The sequence below is a fragment of the Emydura macquarii genome, unplaced genomic scaffold, assembly GCF_026122565.2.
Source record: "Emydura macquarii macquarii isolate MOO-44397 ecotype Brisbane River unplaced genomic scaffold, CSIRO-AGI_Emac_v2 contig_3517, whole genome shotgun sequence".
NCBI classification, from domain to species: domain Eukaryota; kingdom Metazoa; phylum Chordata; order Testudines; family Chelidae; genus Emydura; species Emydura macquarii.
In genome coordinates this window covers 3,222,866-3,246,692 of record NW_027133654.1, presented here as the reverse complement: position 1 = coordinate 3,246,692, position 23,827 = coordinate 3,222,866, and the positions used below count along the sequence as shown (strand labels likewise).

The following is a 23,827-nucleotide window of genomic DNA, read 5'->3' as shown; positions in this document are numbered from 1 at the left end:
AACTAATTGGGGCAGCACTAGGGGTGGTTAAAACTTTCTGCCAAAACTGTTTTTCAATGGACAACTGAGTTTTTGATCAAGCAATTAAAAACATTTTTTTTGCAAGAAGTGTCTGCTTTGCATGGATTTTTTGTTTTTTTGAAAACCAAATGCTTGACAACCAAAAATTTGATTTGTTCAATTTGATTTGAATAATCTGCTGTGATGCCTCTTGGGAGTTGGAGTTCAGTTTCTTCATGTCCCTATTCTCCTCTAAGGGCTGGACTACCCAGCCAGAGACATCACGGTGAAGGGAGATTGTGGTAGATCATAGGAGATGTAGTCTGACCAGGGAAACCAGCCTATGGAGGAGAATGGGAGCAGGAGCCAGGCAAACAACAACTCCCATGAGGAGCCATTCCAGCATTTCCAAAGGTCAGGCACAAGGGTCTAGATTTTCAAAAGAACTCTGATTCCTGTTTTTGCACCTAGGTAAGAGCCAGTTGTAATGGAGCTGCCTTTCCCCTTTAAGAGCTGGAGCCAGCCAACCCTATATAATTTTCTGCCTGCCACACCTGGGATGGAAGTAGGGGTTTAATTAGTGGTGCCAGCTGGGAACTGAGTTGGGGATTTCCCTGTAAAGAATGGGAGGCAGCTGCAGAGTGGGGGAATGCTTAGGGAGAGACAATCAGAGTGAAGCTGGAGTAAGATTTCAGCAAATGTTTGCCAGTGCAGGGAATAGTTGCTATGAGTGATCAGACTCCAGTAGGGGACCCTAAGAGTTCAGGAAAAAAGATCCCCCTGTCAGCAAAGTGGGAAAGACTGTGAGTATGGACTTGTTGAAGATGTGATAACTTTATTTTGGAATTGATTTTGTTATTTTAATAAATGGAGCCCCAAGCAAGGGTGTGGTTGGACCAGAGAAAAGTTGTTTGGTAGCTTGATATAAGGGCTCCATGGTTGAAGAAGGAAATTGAGGCAGGGTGACCTCAGGCCATTTGGGGGTGCTTGGAAGGTGGCTGGCCTGTTCTCAGCTAGTTTTTCAGAAGATCTTTAATGTCCATCAACTCCCAGTGTAACAGATTTTCAAAATAATGTAGTAGTCTCTGGTTACCCAATTCACTGAGCTGTTCTGGAAATCTGGCTCCAATTGTGTGTGTAGAACCCTTCTAAAATCCTGGTCTAGGTTGGGCTCCCAAAATCGAGGCACCCAGAAGCAGTGGATATATTAAAAAAATGTTAGCCTTAGTGTAGAAAATAATTTAAAAAATTGTCACCTGAGTTATGAATATAATTAACAATAAGACTCACTAAATAGTGATTTTTACTGTCTTTCATAGCCTGAACAGTAACTCAAAATAAAATTGAATACTCTTTAAGTTTTCAGGACATTTATTCAAAAAGAACCTACTCTTGCTGCCCTTCCTTACATGAGTAAAATCTGCAGGATTTGGTCCCTTGTCTTCACAACAGTTTCAAAACCAATTTTAATACCACTGTGCATAGACAACGCTCCGGGCAAAACACTGGTAGCTGCAGTCATTTGAAAATTGTTTTTCTTTTTAAAATGATTTTCGTATCTTAGCATTTTCGTAGTATGGACAGGATGTAAGTGTGCTTCATGAACTTGATCCAAAGCTTGCTTAGAAGGATATTGTCAAATCTTTGTGCATTTTAAATACCCAATAATCATGAGCTCATAAGTTCTTGTGATATAGTTTCATAAGATAAATATTTTGGAAAAAAAATAGTAGTAATTTAACATGAATTTCAACTCTCAGATCTATCTACATGAGATTGATTCTGTGTTGCTCATGGGTGTGGATTTTTTGCACCCCTGACCGACACAGCTATGCTGACCTAAATTTATGTGTAGACCAGGCCCTGATCTTGCAAAGGAACATGTATTTAATCTTACACACTGACTTCAGTGGGGTTATTTCACAGGATCAGAACTTTATCATATAACTCTGTTCTGCCCTCCCCCCATCTGTCATTTATGGTGCCTGGTTTGTTCACTTCTCCCACAACCTCGAGTTCTTTGTTTGTTCTCTTACACATGGAAACCCCACCTCATTCTGATTAGCTAAACTGCTGCCCTCTCTTCATTCAGCATCTCTCATTAAGAACCACTCATTCATGCTCATGTGAGTCTGTAACTTTTAATAAAAACTAAAACTAACAAAAAAAACCCCTAACTCTTCGCTGAGCATCAAAAAATGCTCATGCCTAAAATAAGAAACTGTGTGCTTGTTACTGCTGCTCTTGTCCATCTTTCATTCTGTAGCCTCCCTACCATCTGTTACTGATACTCATTGCATTGTACCTAAAACTAGATTGCAAGCTCTTCAGGCATGAATGTCCTTTTATTTTGTTCTGAAAAAGGCTGCTAAAATAGTTTATTTTTAAGGTGCTCAGTGGTGTGCGAGGCCCATGTCTTTGTTTGGGGATTATATAGCAGAGGTGTAGTCACGCTATATCTTAGCATAACTTCTATGTGAAATAATGGTACATTCTGTTAACTGTCCTCTCCAAATTATGGAGTTGATTCTGTACAGACATTTAAGAGTAATCTTTAATTTTGCAAGTAGTCCTGTTGGCTTCAAGGGCCTTATCCAAAATCCATTGTAGCCTATAGGAGTCTTTCCATGGACCTCAATGGGCTTTGGATCCAACCACAAGTGAGTGCGTAATGGTTTGCAGAACCTGATACCTACTGCATTTTACTAACATTAACTGAAATAAATTTAGGTGCTTCGTGATGACATCAGAAGGTATTTACACCATAAAACAGTGTGCTGAGTATATAAATACCAGAAGCAACTTATTGTATATCCTTTAAGTTTACTAAGTTGCCTGTGACTGAAAAACTGGCAAACTGAATGCGGTAGTGCTATGTGGGTGACATGATGTTTTGTTCGCTGCCAGCATGTGACTGTACTTCCTAGGAAAAGTCTTACCACAATCCACGTCCTGAATAAAGCTATTCAGATTAATACTGAAACGTCTCTTGTTGTGATACAGCTATGAAAGCCATGGCTCTATTCACTTAGATTATTAATGCAGTAAGTATAAATGTGTGTTCATTGCAGAAATTCCCCATATCCCTGTTTATCTTCTGAAAAGAGATAAGGAAAGCTTCCACTCCCCCCCCCTCCCGTTTGCCTTGTACAGAGTATTGTGATTGTAGCCAAGGCCTGCTGCAAGTGTTCAGCATATGAATGTACTTGTGTCAAATGGCTGCAGTGATAATAGGCTGCGGATGATGCAGCCTGCATCTTTAGGTCTCCAGAGAACCCTGTGCTGATGAACCAAGCTTCATTCCACTGCGGCATTCCAAAGAGTAAAGACAGCAGCAGGGGGCAGGTTTATGGCTTTTGGAGGAGGGTGGTAGGGAGAAGCAATGTGTGTAAAAGAGCTCTTTGGTCCACCATTAAGTGTCTGCGATTTAAGCATGTTTTCATGTGCAAGGAAATAAGGGATATTCTTTTTCCTGCTTTTTTTTTTCTTGCAACTTTAATCAGGATGCAGTGGTAAGAATGCCGGATTCTTAAAGATCTTAAAGGATTCTTAAAGAGATTAAAGATTCTTAATCTCTACACTGCTTTGCAGGCTTATAAAATATTTGTTGTGGTGAAATTTTTTCTGTGCATTTTAGAAATTTTCTTTGTCTCACCAATCTGGAAAAATGTGCAAGGAGACTTAAGCAGGGAGTGGGAGTTATAGCTAGGGATTCTGCTGTAATTTTTTGTTATACTTCTGTAGGTATAAACACATGAACACAGTGTTAACAATAACTAATTTATACAAGCTGTTTTAAAAAGTCATTTATAGCTTTTAAATAATTTTCAATTCACTTACGTCAGTTTTACTTAATGCTCTTTCCTCACCTTGAATTACCCACATTAGTTAACGTGACTGTCGGGGGTGGTAGCAATGTTGCTGCAGTTATCTGAGTTGATGACAAAACTCAGGGTATGCCTACACCGCAAATGAAAACATGACTGTAGCATGGGTAGGCATACCTGTGTTATCTTAAATCTAGCTAGCACAGGTAATAATAGCAGTGCAGATATGGTGGAACAGGCTAGTGACCCCAGCATGTACCCAGAGACCCTGGAGATATGGAAAAGGGAGAGTTAGAGGGATCCATTTTCTTGTTTTCCTTTCCTCACTTTTGGTTGAATGTAGCACCAATTCTGATTGCTTTACTTTCTTTGCTCCCAAAAGGTAAAGAATCACAGTGAAGAGTTCCTTTCTTCTAATATTGAAAAAGGAACTTTAGTGATAATAAAGTTATTTGTTTGTCTCTGTTTCATTGCAGAGCTTGTCTATAATCTTCCCAAGTGCCCTTCCTGCTATGGATTGAATGGAAATTGGAATGAAGATATATTACAATATTGATAACATTGCCTCTCTGCTAAGCAGTAGCAGATATTGGAGCCTCACAGGGCTGTTTACAGTTTTGGAACAAAAATAGGTGACACAGAAATGTGTGCATTGTGTAAACAAACAAATTGCACTACAAAAATTATCTGAGTCCTGTTTTGTGAAGAAGGAATGGTAAAAACAGCACACAGGGAATTAGTTTTCTTTGGTAGAGACCCTTGGGCCCAATAGTTCTTCTAAGCAGCAGCAGCTCTCTTCCTGTGGTTCTCTCCAGGGACCCACACAGACTCCCAGCCAAAAACTGACTGCTTGTAGCTTTATATACAGTGTATGTCTGCACTTGGAGCTGGGCTCGTAAATTCCAGGTTGAGGAGACATAGTGGTGTTAGCTCTGATTTGAGCTAGCAAACTAAATAGAGTATAGCCCAACCTGCCACTTGCACTACCAGGGCTATTTAGCCCCAAGTATGTGCCTATGGGCCAGGGCCTCTATTTATAGCATGTAGCTCAATTATGTATCCTCCGTTTGGGAATCGCTCCAAGTGTAGATATAACCCCACGGTATCTCTGCAAGAATTGCTCACGGGTAGTTAAACCGCGTTAAACTTCCAGCCCTTGCTCTAGCCCTGCATCCGTTGTCTGGAGATGGCGTGCCTGGCTATTAGCCTTCCTTCGGTGTAGCTCTTGTGCCACACAAAGGAAGCTCAGAGGTGTGTTGTTTTGTGGTGTTTAGTTTTTTGTGGTTTTTTTTTTCCTGTTAGATAAAGGAGATTGCTTTAACCCACACCTTACTTTTAATGACTCTCTGATAACAAACCAGTGTCAGCCATCAACACCTCTTTCATACCTATATAGGATGGCAGTTGATGTAACGTACAGTACTGGAGAGCAAGTGTTTGGAAGAACAGCTATCTAGCCTCTCCAGGCATACATGCCACACACTTGCCTCCCGTGGTATGTGAGGGTAGTACATCACAAATACTTGTGTGACAGGAAAGAAGAATTTCTAGTTGTCACTTAACGCTTTTTACCATTGGAGATTTTTGCCTACATTTGGGGTCAAACTTTGTGAAGCATTATTAGTTAAGATGAGAGTCTGTGAGGAAAATCAGTAACAAGATAAAATGGAGGGAGAAGTAAGAAAACAGAAGTTGGAGGTGTCTCTTCCACTCCCCTTCAGTGACTGACCTCTAAAAAGGGAGGAAAGGTGGAATATTCCCTCTTCCTACAAATGCTGAGAGAGAGAGAACTGCTGGTGTTTTTCACTGCTCTTGTGGAAAGCATTAATCTAATGTGCTTAGTTTGTAAATGCATTGCTAGAAAAGTAAGTATCAGCCATGGAAAAACCCAGAAGTAAAATATTAGTGGTTCTACTGCAAAAATAGGGAAAGAAGTAAAAACAAGAACTAGTTTTTGCTCTCTTGTCTCAGCATGTTGTAAAAATTTAGTTTTATTAGCAAAGCTGGATGAAACAAACTGTACCTAAGAAAAAAGATATTGTAACAACCTCGAGCTTTCAGAGATGCGCTTCACTGCAAAGAAAAGCTGCTAAAAGGATTGTGCTGCTTGACCGTGCAAGAGAAACTCAGATTTCCTAAAATTAAGCCTAGTAGAAAATGACTGTCCGTAATGCCCATAAAACAGTGGCTCTCAACCTTTCCAGACTAATGCACCCCTTTCGGGAATCTGATTTGTCCTCACTTAAACTCTTTGGCCACCCAGCTCTGAAGGCAGCACTATCATCAGTAGCAGCGCAGAAGTAAGGGTGGCAATGCCATACCATGCCACCCTTACTTGTGCACTGCTGCAGGGGTGGCACTGCCTTCAAGTGGGGTGGCTGGAGAGCGGCGGCTGCTGGCTGGGGTGTTCATGTTGTTTGCGGTGTGGGAGGACTACTTTATTTTAATCCTGCTCCCATCTTGCCCTGCAATACCTGCTCCCGCATTGTTTGTTGAATTTTTATCCCTCTCCTGCTGTTATGGCAGCAAGTCCTGCAGGACCAACAGGATTCCAGTCCTGCTGCAGGGCTCTAGAACCTGTTGTAAAGCTAGGCAAATGAGATGAATTGATGCACCCCCTGGAAGACCTCTGCATACCCCCAGGTATACACACACTCCTGGTTGAAAACCACTGCTATAAAACACTTTGCTGAAAAGTACAATGCTTCTATTTTCCACGTTGGTCCTTTTGAGTTGTGTCCGGTTATGCTTCCACCACAACACTGGAATAATTTTCTTCAGAGACTCTGAATACTGAGATGATTTAGCTTTAAGAATAGCATTTAGTGTAATAAAGTCTACAGTTTTTTTTCTAGATATACAACATGCACACTGACTTTTTTTTTTTTAAATTGTGTGTAAGGTTGAGTACGCTGGGGTAAATTCAGCTCTCGGTTGCGCTGGTGTGAATCCAGAGTAACATCAGTGAAGTCCAATGGAATTGTTACTTTGGATTTATATTGGGATAACTAAGAATTAATCCATGTCATGATAACTTTATGCAGAGCAAAAATGGAAGGCAAATATTTGGTCTTATTGGTAGTGGCATATTGCATCATTTAAAAAAAAAAAATTCTGGTAATTGACCATGCAGTGTAACACAACTATGTTCCATGTGAAAAGGTGGTTTCTTTGGTACCCTATATCTTTTTTTTCTAAAATTTTTCCATAACTTAAGTACCTATGTAATGACAATCTATTTTACAAACTCACTCAACAGCCTTATAATGACAGTTCTACTATCTCAACAAGAACCTATATGCCTGTCCAAAACAGAAAAGCAAGCTACAAAGCAGTATTATTCCTACCTGGAACACTATATGTGGAGTTGGTAGATTGACATAATATAGAGGGTGAATGACTGGTACAACGGAAACTACATTTGTATTGCCACATTGGCATAGGGAATGTACAGCATATAAAACCCATCATTCCAAGACTGACGTAGCAAAAGATACAATTTAGCAATGTTTGATACAGTATCACTTCTGTAATGTAGCTGTAGCTATAGTGTAGTGGTGCTCACTGCTGAATAAAAGGATTAGAGTTCCATTTAGATATCCATTTCATGAAGGGGGATCATGGTTCTCTGAGTTGGTGGAAATGACAGAAGAAAAGAATCCAGCTGATTAGTAGAAACAAGATATAACCCTTCACCTCTGAATGTGACTGCAGGGTTTCACTGAAGATGTGGTGTTAGTGTACCTTACTAGATCACCACGTGAGAGCCAGAACTGTCTCTTTAGGGTTTTTGCAAACTAAAATTGACAGATATGCAAAGACCAATAATATCAATGGAGAACATTTTCAAAAAGCAGTCACTTCAAATGATACAACAAATTGAATCTCAGATTTTTTTTTTCTTAATTTTATAGAAATTTAGTAACATAACTGATTATCTGGAATTTTGAGCTGAAGTGGGATATAATTTGAGTTAATTGTATTGCTCTTCTCTGTACCATAAAACAGCCAATGATAATAGGTTAATCCAAATGGCCTGCATTGTAACTAGAGATGGCACAGCAAATTTGACAGTTTTTGAAATATGATTTTGGTTCAGAAATTAGCTGATTGAGTCACAGATGTCAAGGTGAGAAGGGATTGTTGTGGTCGCCTACTCTGACTTTATGCTTAGCACAGGTCATAGAACTGCACTGACTGCTCAATGTGCTCAAAATGACCTCTTATTTTTATAGCAGACTGAACCAAAAATTCCGATGCAATTGATTGATTGATCTATGATCTTTGCAGTGTTCAGAATCTTGTATCCTAATTTTGCTGCTTGAGCCCATCTGTAAATAAGAGAAATATGCAAAATAGGGAGACAATTTTATACTGAAAATTGCCCTTAATAGTTTTTAATACATAACCTCTTAAAATCTGGAAGCATTGAACAATGAAACCTTGTCATCATCGTCGATCCCTCAGGGTTGAGGATGGTCTCTTTCACAGGTTTTATTTTATGAGTCTTTTGGTGACTGAGGAGTGCGATCCTTGAGCCGCAGTCTCTTTGGCAGACATCGCAGATGGTGTTAGAAGGCAGGGTAAGGCCATGATTGCTGCATGGGAGTTGTCTTTCCTTTTCTGGCGTTTTTTTGCGACCAGAGCAAGGCGATTTTCCTCAAAATAATGAAATCTTATACTGCAATGATAAGTTCACTAAAGAACCCAAACTCTCATTTTTCCTGTATGCATAATCTATAATGTCTTTATGTTTACACTTTTTTTTTCAGTTTGAGATATTTTTAATAACATTTAATTAATATTTAATTTTAGAAAGGGGAAATACACACAAATGAGGAAGTTAAACAAAGTAAAATATACAGTGACAAAAGTGAACTCCCTACAAGCTGTATGGAAACTTTTTAAAGACACCGTAATAGAGGTTCCATTTAAATGTATACCTCAAATTAAAAAACATAGTAAGAGGATAAAAAAGTGCCACTGTTGCTAAACAACAAAATAAAAAAAGCAGTTAGAGGCAAAAAGGCATCCTTTAAAAAGGGTAAGTTAAATACTATTGAGAAAAATAGAAAGGAGCATAAACACTGGTAAGTGAAGTGTAAAAATATAATTAGGAAGGCCAAAAAAGAATTTGAAAAACAGCTAGACAAAGTCTCAAAATAACAGCAATTTTTTTTTAAAAAGTACATCAGAAGCAGGAAGCCTGCTAAACAACTAGTGGGGCCTCTGGATGGGTGCTAAAGGAGCACTCAAGGAAGACAAGGCCATTGTGGAGAAACTAAAAGAATTCTTTGCATTGGTTTTCATGGCTGAGGATGTGAGGGAGATTCTTAAACCTGAGCCATTTCTTTTGAGTGACAAATCTGAGGAACTGTCCCAGAGTGAGGTGTCACTGAACGAGGTTTTGGAACAAATTGATAAATTAAACAGTAATTAGTCAGCAGGACCAGATGGTATCCACCTAGGATTTCTGAAGGAATTCAAATGTGAAATTGCAGAACTTCTAACTGTGGTAAGTAACCTATCATTTAAATCAGCTTGTGTACCAGATGACTGGAGGATAGCTAAATGTGAAAGCAATTTTTAAAAAAGGCTTCAGAGGCGATCCTGGCAATCACAGGCTGGTAAGCCTAATTTAAGCCTACCAGGCAAATTGGTTGAAACTATAGTAAAGGACAGAATTATCAGACACAGATTAATATGATTTGTTGGGGACAAGTCAACATGGTTTTTGTAAAGGGAAATCACCCTCACCAATCTAATTCTTTGAGGGGGTCAACAAACATGTGGACAGGGGTGAGCCAGTGGATATAATGTGCTTAGATTTTCAGAAAGCCTTTGACAATGTCCCTCACCAATTATTCACAGTATGGAGTCATGGTATAAGAGGGAAGTTCCTCTCATAGGTCAGTAACTGGTTTTAAAAAAATAGGAAACAAAGGGTAGGAATAAATGGTCAGTTTTCAGAATGGAGAGAGGTAAATAGTGATGTCCCCAGGGGACCAGTACTGTTCAACATATTCATAAATGATCTGGAAAAGGGGTTGTAAGTGGGCGGCACGGCCCGGCTGGGGCATCGCGAACCTTCCTCGGTCCCAGGCTCCGAGGAAGGCCACAGCGCCTCTGCTAAGGGGAATTAGCAGTCTGTTAGCAGTCTAGCGCCCCGGCCCTAAGGCAGGGCGGGCGGGCGGGCGAGCGAGCAGTCTAGCGCCCCGGCCCTAAGGCAGGGCGGGCGGGCGGGCGAGCCAGCAGTCTAGCGCCCCGGCCCTAAGGCAGGGCGGGCGGGCGGGCGAGCCAGCAGTCTAGCGCCCCGGCCCTAAGGCAGGGCGGGCGGGCGGGCGAGCCAGCAGTCTAGCGCCCCGGCCCTAAGGCAGGGAGGGCGGGCGGGCGGGCGAGCGAGCAGTCTAGCGCCCCGGCCCTAAGGCAGGGCGGGCGGGCGAGCAGTGGAGCCGTTTTTGGTAGCGGTAAGGGAGAGCACGTTCTCCCAGGGTGGCTAGGGAAGGGGAAAAGGGGATGCAGGCCCACCCATCTCCACTGCGTCCCAGCCCAGGGCCCTAGCAGTGGCAATGGTGTTTGCCACTGAGTCGGCGGGGCTCCCGCCGCAACACGCCAATGGGGGTTTTGCCCCTGAATCAGTCACTGTCTGGCTGTCCCTGGGCCACTTCCTTCCCCTGGTCTCCTGGTACCTGGGCCACGTATCTCCCTCCAGGTCGCTGGGGAAGGTGGCGAGCAGGCGTCCGGCGAGTCCCTCACCATTGAGCGGCGGCAGGTCTGGAAACATCTGAGAATCGTCTGCGAGCGGGAGTTCCTCCAGGTCAGGGCCAGCCTCAGGGGGTTCCTCCAGTCGGCTAGGGGCTGTCCATGCCGGTGGGTCCTCCATGCCAGGCAGCTCCTCCAGGTCAGGACCGGCCTCGGAGAGCTTCTCTGATCCAGCGGGTGGGGGTAGCTCCTTTCCGCTACTCAGGTCCGGCTGCCCTTCCCAGTCCAGAGGGTCTGGCGGCGCTGTCCGGTCTTGGCGCCTCTACCCAGTCAACTGGGTCAGGCAGCCCCCTCCAGTCACTCAGGCCTGGCAGGTCTGGCCAGGTTTGGGGCTTATGATTGGTGGGGTGTCTACGCCACACCACCGTGGGGCCTGGTTCAGGCCCAGTCTGCAGGCCCCGGGAAGGCACGTCTGCCTCCAGTGGCAGCTTCCTCCCAACTGAGCTGCTGGGCCTGTCGTTTATACTTTCTGCCCTGGGCCTGGCTCCACCCCTCTGCTTCCGGGTGGCTGGGCCTGCAGGGCCTGGTTCTGTCCAGCGGGGGCAGAGTGACCCTTCCTTGGGCCCAGGTTCCGAGGAAGGCCACAGCGCCTTGCTACAGGGGGTAAATAGTGAGGTGGCAAAATTTGCAGATGATAAAAAAAACTACTCAAAACAATTAAGTCCAAAGCAGACTGTGGAGAGTTACGAAGGGATCTCCCAATACTGAGTGACTGGGCAACAAAATGGCAGATGAAATTCAATGTTGATAAATGCAAAATAATGCACATTGGAAAACCTAATCTCAACTATAACATATATACATGTAAAATGATGGGGTCTAAATTACCCGTTACCATTCAAGAAAGAGATCTTGGAGTCATTATGGATATTTCTCTGAAAACATCCACTCAATGTGCAGCGGCAGTGAAAAAAGCTAACAGAATATTGGGAATAATTAAGAAAGGGATAGATAATAAGACAGAAAATATTGTATTGCCTCTTTATAAATCCATGGTATGCTCACATCTTGAATACTGTGTGCAGATCTGGTTGCCCCCATCTCAAAAAAGATATGTTGGAATTGGAAAAGGTACAGAAAAAGACAACTAAAATGGTTAGGTGTGTGGAAAAGTTTCCAGACAAGGAGAGATTAATGGGACTGGGACTTTTCGGCTTGGAAAAGAGATGGCTAAGGGAGGACGTGATAGAGATGTATAAAGTCATGACTGGTGTGGAGAAAGAAATAAGGAGGTGTTATTTATTCCTTCTCATAACACAAAAACTAGGGGCCACCGAATGAAATTAATAGACAGCAGGTTTGAAACAAATAAAAGGAAGTATTTCTTCACACAGCATACAATATACCTGTGGATCTCCATGCCAGAGGATGTTGTGAAGGCCAAGACTATTAACAGGGTTCAAAAAAGAACTAGATAAGTTCATGGAGGATAGGTCCATGAATGGCTGTTAGTCAGGACAGGCAGGGATGGCTGTTTGGCAGAGGCTTGGAATGACCGCTGGGATGGATCCCTTGATTATTACCTGTTCTATTTATTCCTTCTGAAGCACCTGGCATTGGCCACAGTTGGAAGACAGGATGCTGGGCTAGATGGACCATTGGTCTGACCCAATATGGCCATTCTTATGTTCTTAAATAAACCTCAGTTCTTCTTTGAGTGCTTGCTCATGTCCATTGTGATTTAGGTGTGTGTGTGCGCGCCACATGCACTGGTACTGGAAATATTTCCCCTAGTGGTACCCGTAGGGCCGGTTCTAGCGCCGTCTGCAGTGGCACGTGTATGCACTTGCATATATGGTGCTGCCGGCCCCCTCCCGCTCTCAGGTCCTTCTTACTGCCCATGACAGTGCTGGAACAATGCTCTCGCAAAAGCCTTCATGTTCCTAGTGGTTCTTTCACTGTTTTCTAGTTCTTGCTAGTGTATGTACTTTTTTAAAAGTTAGTAAGTTCCCAGGATCAGGGCATGCCGTGGTCCCCGGGGTTTAAGCCCTGAGCTGCTTGCAAGAAGCCTATGCCACTGAGAGACCTGCATCAGAGCTATTTAAGATGCTTAGTGGAAGCACACCTCTCCCGCGAAGTGTAAGATCTGCAAGAGTTTTCACCCAAGAACTTAGAAGGACTGGGACATAAGACTCAAGACTCTTCTGATGGAGGCAGCGCTCAGACTGGCATCGGAGCCGAGGTTGGACTCTGGACCGAGTACCGTGGCATTGTTAAAAAGCGCCTCTCAGGTGTCAGAGTCGATTTTGCACTATTCCACATCCCTAGTACCAAGGAAGCGCCAGAAGAAGGCACACTCAGAGAGCGCTCGCCGGATGAGGCAGTAGCAGGCCCCTCACGCGCTGCCCCTCTGGATGATTATAGGTCCTATCAAGACCTACTGAAAAGGGTAGCAGCCAACTTGGGCCTCAAGATAGAGGATCTTAAAGAACGTGTGGATGAGCTCTTCAGCATCCTGATTTCCACAGCCCCATCCAAGGTGGCCCTCCTGGTGCATGAAGGGGTAGTAAAACTGGCTAAGACCTTGTGGCAAACCCCGGCATCTCTGTCTCTCACCTCCAAGTGGGCAGAGAAAAAGTACTATGTGCCCATTAAAGGGTTCGGATATCTGTATACACATCCGGCTCCGGGCTCGCTAGTGGTAGCCATGGTGAATAAGCATGATAGGCAGAGGCAAATGAGCTCCACGCCAAAGAATAAGGAGGCAAAAAAATGGACTTATTTGGGCAAAAAATGTATTCAACATTGAGCCTCCAGCTAAGGGTATCTAACCGGCAGGCATTGCAAGTGCGGTACCATTTTAACATATGGCAATCGCTTGAAATGTTTGTTGACACCCCCCCCCCCCCCCGCCCCCCATCCTCCAATCAAGAGTTCGAGGCCATCCTGGAGGAGGGTAAGACTGGCCAGAGCCTCCCTGCAGGCGGCTTGGATGCAGTGGTCTTAGCAGCATGGGCGATGGCCTCGGTGGTGTCGATGAGAAGGGCCTTGTGACTCCAGTTGTCTGGCCTCTTGACAGAAGTCCAGTAGTCCATCCAGGACCTACTGTTTGATGGCACTGCTCTGTTTGCGGAACAGACAGACTCCAGGCTGCACTGTCTGAAGGACTCAGGGCCAAGTTGCGCTCGTTTGGCCTTTACACCCCATCATCATCAAGGAAGCACTTCAGACCATCACATCAGCAGCGTGCTGGGGGCCAGTCCAGCGTAGAGCCCTACAGAAGGAGAAACAGGATATAAATGCTGCCGGGGCAGTTCACCGGCATCTACTTCAAAGCCAAGCCCAAGCCATCATTCCTTGGGCGGGAAGAAAGGCTTTTGAAGGTGTGCCTGAGGGTGACTGACCAGTTTGTGCCTGAGATCCAGCCTCCCGTCTGTTTTGCCTCCCGCCTTGCCCCTTTTCTCCCTGCCTGGAGGGACATCACGTCAGACCATTGGGTGTTGAATATGGTGGCTGCTGGATACACCCTGCAGTTCGCCTCAATCCCTCCCTCCCTCCTTCCCCATTCTTGTTCAGAGACCCCTCTCACAAGCAACTCTTCATTCAGGAGGTGCGAACTCTTATACAGTTGGGAGCGGTAGAGGAAGTTCCTCCCAATCTGAGGAGAAAAGGTTTCTACTCAAGGTATTTCATGATCCCAAAGGCGAAGGGAGGCCTGAGACCCATGTTAGACTTGAGAGCACTAAAAAAGTTCCTCAAAAAGACAAAGTTTCACATGATCTCCCTAGTGGCCATCATTCCTTCTCTGGATCTGGGCAACTGGTTTACCGCCTTGATTTACAGGATGCTTATTTTCACATTGCTGTCTTCCCAGGCCACAGGAGGTTTACTGAGGGCATGTGGCATTACCAGTTCATGGTCCTGCCATTTGGCCTTTCTGTGGCCCCCTGCATTTTTACCAAGTGTATGGCGATAGTAGTGGCCCATCTCAGGAGCAGTGGGGTACAGGTGTTTTCTTACCTGGACAATTGGCTCATCAGGGGTTGCTCAAAGGAACAGGTCTGTTGCGATGTGCAAATAGTGAGAGACACGTGTCAGTTGCTAGGCCTGTTAATAAACAAGCAGAAATCATTACTCACGCCTGTTCAGAGAATAGAGTTTCTGGGGGCGGTCCTGGGCACTCTACAAGCCAAAGCACTGTGACCTAATTCCAGATTCTGGCCCATGACGGAGCTTATAGCCAGCCTATGGGGCCACCCGATTACCACGGCAAGGGCATGCCTCAGCCTGGGGCATATGGCAGCATGTACCCATGTGATCTGTCATGCGAGGCTGCATCTACGATAGCTCCAAATGTGGTTGGCCATGGATATAGTCCCTGTTGAGACACTCCCTGGACAGGGTTCTCAGAGTTTCCTCCCACATACTTGTCTTCTTGTCATGGTGGACAAGCCCCCGTTAGGTGCTAGCAGGAATTCCTTTCATGGCACCGAGACTGACACTGTCTCTGGTTTCGGATGTCTCTGATGTGGGATGGGGAGCCCACCTAGGTGCCTTCAGGACTCAAGGTCACTGGGCCGGGGAGGAGTTAAACACTCACATAAATGTCAAGGAGGTCAGAGCCATCCGATTAGCCTGCAAGATATTTCTGCTGCATCTGTTCAACAAGGTGGTGAGCGTCCTCACGGACAATATAGCACTGATGTACCATATCAACAAGCAAAGGGGAGCCAGATCCCCAGCCCTGTGTTGAGAACTCATTCGTCTCTAGGACTTCTGTGTGGAGCCCAACATCCTCCTCGAAGTGGTCCATCTGCCGGGTGTGAAGAACACCTTAGCAGATTGTTTGAGCAGGTCCTTTTGCTCTCACCACGAGTGGTCGCTCCATCAGGAGGTGGCTGACCGCATCTTCCAAAGGTGGGGAGCTCCCCGAGTGGACCTGTTTGCCACCAGGGAAAACAGGAAATGTGTCCGCTTTTGTTTTCTCCTGGGGTCAGAAGGCGGCTCCGTGATACATTTTCCTACTCTTGTGGTCGAGGGGTCTCCTATATGCATTTCCCCCAATACCTCTTATGCACAGAGTCCTGGTGAAAGTCAAGAGGGACAAAGTGTGAGTCATTCTGATAGCCCTGGAGTGGCCTCATCAGCACTGGTTCGGGAGGCTGCTGGATCTATTAGTGGCTCGTCCTTGGTCTCTGCCACTGTGCTTGGACTGCATCTCCCAAGACGGGCTGGTTGCTTCACCCGGACCTAGCCTCCCTGCATCTGACGGCCTGGCTGCTGCATGGTTGAATGGGGAGGAGCGCCACTGTTGATCCCAGGTCCAGAGAGTGATGTTAGAAAGTAGGAAGCCTTCCACCAGAGCGAAGTGGAAGTGCTTCACCTGCTGGCTGGCTGGGCAGAATGTATCACCATCAAAGTCTCCGTTACAGGTGATCTTAGACTACTTGCTTCATTTGTAGCAGGAAGGCTTAGCCTATTCATTGGTAAAAGTTCACCTGGCAACAATATCTGTGTTCCACCCACCATATAGGACAAATCAGTTTTCTCCCACAACATGACAACTGGATTCCTTAAAGGGCTAGAAAGACTTTTCCCTCAGATTAGAGAGCCGGTTCCCCAGTGGGACCTGAACCTTGTTCTACCCTGGCTCACTGCTCCACTGTTTGAAGCTTTCTCACACACTTGTCCTAGAAGGTGGCGTTTCTAGTAGCAATCACTTCTGCATTCAGGGTGTCGGAGTTTAAGGCCTTGACCTTGAAGCCGCCTTATACAATGTTCTTTAAGGACAAGGTCCAGCTCCGCTCTCCTCCTGCGTTCTTCCTGAAGGTCATTTCCCACTTTCACGTTAATCGGGACATCTTCCTGCCGGTATTCTGCCCTAAACCTCACAGCTCTAACGAGGAGAGGTGCTTACATTCATTTGATGTAAGGATAGTACCAGACCGTTCCGCTGCTGCACGCAACTCTTCATAGCGATTGTAGACAGGATGAAGCGCATTTCGTCCTGGATTACAGCCTGCATCCATGCCTGTTATGAACAAGCAGGAGCTGTGCCTCCAGCATCCTTGTCGGCCCATTCCACCAGGGCATGTACTTATTCAGGATATTTGCCTGGCTGCCACTTGGTTGTTCATACATAACTTCACGTCCTACTATGCCAAAAGGCAGCAAGCTAGGAATGATGCGGGATTCGGCAGAGCAGTTTTTAATCTTCATGGCCAGGAACTCCTGCTCACCTCCAGAGGCACAGCTGGTGAGTCGCCTAAATCAGAATAGACATGAGCAAACACTCGAAGAAGAAAGAACAGTTACTTACCTCGTAACTGTTGTTCTTCGAGATGTGTTGCTCATGTCCATTCCACAACCCGCCCTCCATCCCCTCTATCAGAGTTCCGGCAAGAAGGAACTGAGAAGGAGGAGGCTGGCAGCGCCATATATGCGAGCACATATGCGTGCCACTGCAGAGGGTGCTAGAGCCGGCCCTATGGGTACCACTAGGGGAAAAATTTCTGGCAATGGTGCGTGTGGCACTCACACACCTAAGTCAGAATGGACATGAGCAACACATCTTGAAGAACAACAGTTATGAGGTAAGTAACCGTTCTTTTTCCTGTGCACTTTTCCCACTCTCCTGGGTTTATATGCAGCAGGGGAGCATTTAACCTAAGTCTGGAGTGACCAGTGCACTTTTCCCGGTTAAGCTCTATGTAAAGTTCAGAGGTACCCAAAGGACAGGAATTAGAAGTTTGTATGGACATAGTTTTATATCTGTAAACATTTGGGTTGTACTTTTTTGGTGAAAATAGTCTTGCTGCTGGAGAGACAGTGGTTATTAACACTTTTACCTCAGTGTGAGGAAATTCATGCAGATCAAATTTAAATCCCATTAAAAACTCTATTGTTAAACTAGAAACAGTAAAATGCAGCTTGAGAAGGTTATTGATGAACTGAAAGTGTATCCTAATAATATAAGGACAGATTCTGCTACCCTTATTCTTAAGAGGTTTGATTCTGCATCATTGACCTCAATGGAGATTTTGTCATTAACTTCAGTAGGGGCAGGATTTGGTGCTAGTATTAGTATCTATTTTATAAAGAGTCTCACTGAAATTGATGGGACATTTTGTGTAGTATCTACCCAGTGTGAATAAGGATGACAAAATCTGATCTTTAATAAACTGGGAAATAAACTAACAGTGAGTTAATAATTTTCCAATGATATATTACATGACACTTCTTTATATAGAGATTAACAATATTGGGTGTAGTGAGTATGTCAGGCTTGACGAGTTGCTGACACAGACTAGTGAACCACAAATGGGCCTCTGTGTCTCTCACATTAATTTCAGAAATTTTGTAGAAGCCTCTGTTAGATCAGACGCATCTGTTGGAGTTCCCCCAATACCTCTTCCACTCCGTTCCCCAAGAATTCAGTTAAGACTCCACTCTCATCACTCAGATTCCTTTATTTTAAGGCACATACAGCAAAATTACACTGAGTTGATTGGACTCAAGTGTAAGGGTTGGGTATAGAGTGTGCCATACATCCAAAGTTAGAGTGTGCCATACATCCAAAGTTACAGAGCAAACCTCTTCCTTCATATACATTTACACATGACATCACACGTTTTGGGATTGGCTTGGTCACTTTGTAGGAACCAATTCCTTTATGGAATGCTCTGTCCTTGCATGACTTACTCTTTGCCTCATCTTTACATTCCCAACTTATCTTATCCATTATTATCTTGTCTATTCTAAATGGTTTCCTGGATATTCCCCCTTGTTTTAGCTAGTACAGACATTCTGTCTCCAGTCTACTGATCCATTTACCTCCCTAATCCTGTTTGCCATAAATGAGGTCTCACCCATGTCCAATTACTCATGTCAAGCCAGGCCTATGTTATCTGTTGGGTTTTTTATTGACATTTTCAAAATGTTAAGATTAAATGGAAAGCAAGGGGCAGAGTTTCATTTGATTAAAGTTTTGCAAAAGTTTAATTATCCAATTTTTCTTTCCAAAAACTATTTCAAATTTTGAATGTGGAATAGACTTGACTCACCATTGCATAGAACTGGAATAATGCTAGTATATCTATTAATTTCTGTAATGTTAAACTGACAAAACTGGAATAACACAGTGGTGAATCATTCCCTATATCTTTGATCAGAGTAATATAAATTTCACGCAGCTAAATTAGCATTTGTGAATGCTTCTCCATATATGAAACTGTCAGTTTGTCTGAATTTGTTTTATGCATTTCAGCTGTGTTTTAATATTTGACACCAAGAATAGAGTATTGGGCTAAAAGACAGCAGTACAACTCAAGTTTACATCTTGCCAAAGATTATGATTTGCATTGAGCAGACATGGCTGGCTGGAGGGGGTAGCTGCTGAATGTGGCATATGACACAAGAGTTTGCAGCAAATTACCATGGATGACAAATTGTTTGGACCAAAATTAATGCCCCAACTGCAATAACAACTCTCCATGAAAGGCCAGAAAAATGAAACTACAGCTGGTGTGGGAGGAGGGACCAATGGCAGCACCGCCCAGTTCTCAAAATTCCACTGCAGTCAATGGGGTTATTTGGAATTTGCAGGCGTGTCAAAGAGAGCAAAGTTTGGTCCTTTTCACTTACTTTTTTTGTTGTTGTTGCCATCATTATGGCTTTTTTACCAAACCCACTGCACTGCAAAAACAAAACAGAACAAAAAAACATAAAACATACCACCATTATTTTTTTTGCAATTCCCAGGGCTGACTCATCCTCTGGCCATGTTCTATCTATGCCACATTACGTGGCACAGGACTTTACAGTCTGAATATGTTTTCCTGATGACCTTTTCCTCCATTTATGAGAGGAAAAATCTGTGCAGAAAGAGATTAATTTGTATTTAAAAGCAGCTCACAAACACTGACAATATGGAAAAAGGTTGCCTGCTGGATCATGAATACTGAAAATACTGAAGTAAAGTTAATTGTCTAAGGTGTTACCTGCAGGGACCGTTTGCCAGAGGCTGGGAATGGCTGGGATGGATCACTTGGTGATTACCTGTTCTATTCCTTCCCTCTGAAGCACCTGGCATTGGCCACTGTCAGAAGACAGGACTCTGGGTGAGATAAACCATTGGTTTGACCCAGTATAGGCATTCTTATGTTGTTAATTTCAAACTTATTTTATGTTTACATTTTCACCAATAATGCATTAATTAATTTAGAACATGGCTTTGGGAATACTGCCATTAATTTAAAAGTAGATTTGGTCCCTTTGTTTTTTTGTATTGACCACATTACTATTATTTTTGCATTATAAACAGTGTAGGTACAACTATGTATTTTACTGCGTTGCCCTATAATAAGGAGTGAGATTGGCAATGGAGATGGACAGCTGGGCTTTGATATTCACTTGGGTCTTTGAAAGGAAAGATTTGACTTCCTCTCTTCCTGTGCTAGTGTGCCGAGTTTAGTGTATATTGAAATAGCTAATTGCTTGCATAAAAATGAAAAATACATTATTTGCTGCCTATTAATAACAGAATACTGGAACCAAATGGATTTTCAGTGACCAGTTGGCTATCTGCCGTGATATTCTTGTGATGGGGGTTCTCAGACATTTTCATAGTGTGGATCACACTTCAACAGTTTTTCTTGTCTCTTCTTCCATTTGCAACTGGGTGCATCACTCCCTTTCCCTTGCACAATCACATCCAAGCCACCTGGTAACTACAGCAGTTCCCAAGTCACATTAAGAAAGTTATTTATTTTTAGCCATGTTTTAATGGGATTTAACAAATGGAAACAAGGAGACTGACCAACTCTCTGTTATGGCTGTTAAGAGGGGGAGAGAGCAAGGGAGATGGGGTGGATGGAGAAATGAAATGATCTATGTACAGGACTGAGAGCCAGGAACTCCTGAGTATGTGTGTGGTTTAAAAATCTCAGCTCAGAAGTTGACTCTTCTCTGGCTCAGTTTCTTCAGTTCTAGAATGTGGATAATAACATTGGCCTAACTTGTGAGTGTTTTGTGAGGATACATTCTTGTTTTATAAAGCACTTTGAAGATTAGTAGATCTCTGAAAGTGCTGATTATCATAAGTGTATTTGTTTTAGACTAGTTTTAATGGGGACACCATTCAACCATGAGTGCAGTTCCCACCAAGTTTGGTGTGAGAAGCAGAAAAACATACCAGGCCAGGAGAGTGAAACTTGTTTGATGTAGACAGCTGGGTTGCAATTCCATCCATCATTACTTTTTTTTCCCAGCATCAGATGAGATTGAATTTGACTTCATTCCTATTCACTACCTCAGTAGAAGATTTGCTTTAATGTCCTGACACTGTTCCTGCTGAAGTCCTCATTTTACTGACACAACTCATTAGTGACAGCTGCCAGTTTAATTGTTAAAAATAATTATGGACAGAGATGGTGGTTCCCAGAATAAATTGTGATACAGATAAATTGTGAGAGTCAGGTACTGTTGGAAGAAAACACAGTAGCAACAGTTAATGTTTTTTATCTGTATTTCCTTTTAATACTGCTCCTTGTAAGTCAAGCAGTGATGCATCTACTGGTAGGCATAGACAGAGCTTCCTTGACTAACTTTGCTCATTTTACTTTTAAAGTGAATTTAGTCCTTGTGAAAGGTGCCAGGTGGACAACTTCACAGATGGAAGTCTGTCTGCACAAGGTCAACCATAGTGAGAGGCAGTGTAAGCTTCCTACACTGTCTCATTCATGTGCCTCATCTCTGACTTTGAGGAACCACATGTGAGAGTGAGTCTTAATTTCAATGCCTTTTGAGCCCTAGACATCTTTAAACCTGCCAACAAGGGTGCTAATTGTATCCAGTTATACTTTTTTTTTAGTATGTGGAACCTGTTGATTGGAAAATAGAATGAGGTGCACCTCATTCACATGGTGGTTTGCTGGACTTTCAGATGGTGATAACTTCTGTGGACCTGGAGCTGAATTCATATAATTGATATAATTGATCTAAAGGTGGAAGATGCTGCAGCCCTTTACTAATCTGCTGATCGATTCAGCTACCAAAGGAAGTTGTGGCAAGTCATACTTTAAGGGAAACTTTTTTCAAAGGAAATGTCATAATAAATACAAACAGAGGGAGGGGAAAAGAATAAAAATGGGAAGATGGGAAGAAAGAAAATACTGAGTAGAACCCAATTAATTGTAAACTTTATACTGTAGCCAGGGTTAGAAGATTCACCTTATGTTCCACATCAACCTCATTAATCAGTTCTGATGCATAAAAATCAACCTCATTAATCAGTTCTGATGCATAAAAATTCCAACAGTCCTACACAAAATAAAGCAAGCAAAATAATTTAAAAAACAAAACAAAATATTTTAGATGTTTCAATCAAACATAGGACACGTATTTTAGAGCTTTTGGTAGAAAAGTCAGCCTAATTTTGTGCTGGATGTAAGCTTTGACAGCAGTGTTCTCAGGAGTTAGTGTGCCCAAGCAAGATAAACACCTGGATGAATGAATGAAAGAAGGTGGCTTCTATGACAGGTGCTGGTTTTAAGTTTATTAAAGAAGAGGCATTGGAAACATTTGTCCACTTTACTGCATAACTGTGTCATCGAAGTGTTCTTTGACCTGTGTTATGGATAGGAGACTACCTGCCCAAGTCCGTGGCCCAGCGGAGGTCCAAATAACCAGGCAATGGGTGGCAAAACACAGTTTATTCTTAATTAAGAATAAGGTGCTTCCTCAAAGAGAGAGGACCTCCAGTAGTTCCTTACAACCATTTATATAGCAGTACATACATAGTGCTTGTAGCATAACAGAAGCTGCGGTTTCCTGCCTTGCGGGTAAAGCTGCAAGCATGAATTCTATATATGGCATTTCTTTTAGCGTTTTCCAGTAAACCCTTTCTCTTGTAATCATTCTTCCTGCTCCTTGCCTAACGCACCCGTTACCCCATCTTTTAACTCCACTTTAGATTTCCCTATGAGTTTCCTTGACACCTGACATACTTTTTCACTCTGCAAGAAAAAACTATCAGTCAACTGCATACTTCAATGCCTACTCAAATGTCTTGTTAGTTGTAAGAAGGTTCCTTTACTACGTTGGTGCTTTGGTTATTGCAGAGAACTTCTTAATTTATATAATAATGAAAAATGTGGCGTGGGCACCACATGATGGTTTAAAACTTGTGAAACACTGGGCTAATTACACTACTGAAGGAATGAGAAGCCAATGGAGTTACCTACCCTCGTTACACAAGGAGTGGATTTGGCCTTTTAGAGTGGTCGTCCTTCACCTACCAGTCACTGCAGCTAATGCCTTAGACAATTAACTTAATATTTTCAGTATTCAGATTATTTCTAATGCTACATATAGGGAAGTACTGAGGAATCCTGCTGATGCTGAGGTAACCTTCTCTGTTTATCGAGATAAATTGGCAAGTTGTTAAAGGCAACCATCATAATTTAATTGCTGCTTCAAAGTAATTACAGGTTTTCATTAGATGCTTTTTAAAATATTTATTCTTATTTTAAACAAGTCTATAAAATGTTAAGTAACTAACAAAAGTAAGTGTCCTGTTTCTAAATGTGCGTAGATCTCTATATTTACTTTAATGATAGCCTTGAATCTCTGCCAACTAAAGGATATAATCAGAAACGCAATAATTGGAAGTCTTCAATCTGTTTGTTTTCCTCTTATTAGTACAGCACATTTTATATTCCACTGCATATAATGTGTACTAATGCACATGTAATCTCTTTTGAAAACAGCATGAATGTTATAATGGCAGATGCAGAAGTTGAGTTGTGCAAACTTGTTAATACTCTAGCTAAGATACTATATATCATTCAGAACTTTGTTGGACCAATGCAATTTTAAGAATTTTATTGTTACTATTACATTTTTAAAATCTCCTTTGTGTCATGTGCTAGTTCTCTAGGATTAAAAAAAAAAATTAAACTGACTATTATATGAAGCCTCAAGGTCAGCCAGACAAGACAGAAAATATATTAAACAAGAAGAGACTCTATTGCAATAAATTTGTTCAAATCCATTATCAGTTATCCATTTGACAGCTCTTTGACCCATATCTGTCATACTCTAAGGAAAATATAAACAATGTCATGCTTGATCTAACAGAATACTCAAAATGCTCTTAGTGCACTCAGTTCTTCTGCAGTTGTGGTATATTACCTAGATTTATTCTTAAACACAACTCCCTGAATCACAGCTAACTGTGATTTGATTATCATAGTTATATAGGTGGTATTACAATGTTGTGAGGGATAATCAATTGTCCA

The 23,827-nt window shown here is 42.9% G+C and overlaps 1 protein-coding gene across 14 annotated transcripts in view; it reads left to right on the top strand.

The window, feature by feature from the left end:
• RYR2 (ryanodine receptor 2) overlaps window positions 1-23,827 on the top strand; it is a 646,139-nt gene that overhangs the window by 95,803 nt on the left and 526,509 nt on the right. Inside the window, exon 1 of one of the 14 annotated variants that reach the window (XM_067535793.1) lies at window positions 506-803. The exons of the other annotated variants lie outside the window; for them this stretch is intronic. The gene's annotated coding sequence lies outside the window, so the exon portion shown is untranslated. Of the gene's footprint in view, window positions 1-505; window positions 804-23,827 lie in introns of those variants that run through there. 14 annotated transcript variants of the gene reach the window in all.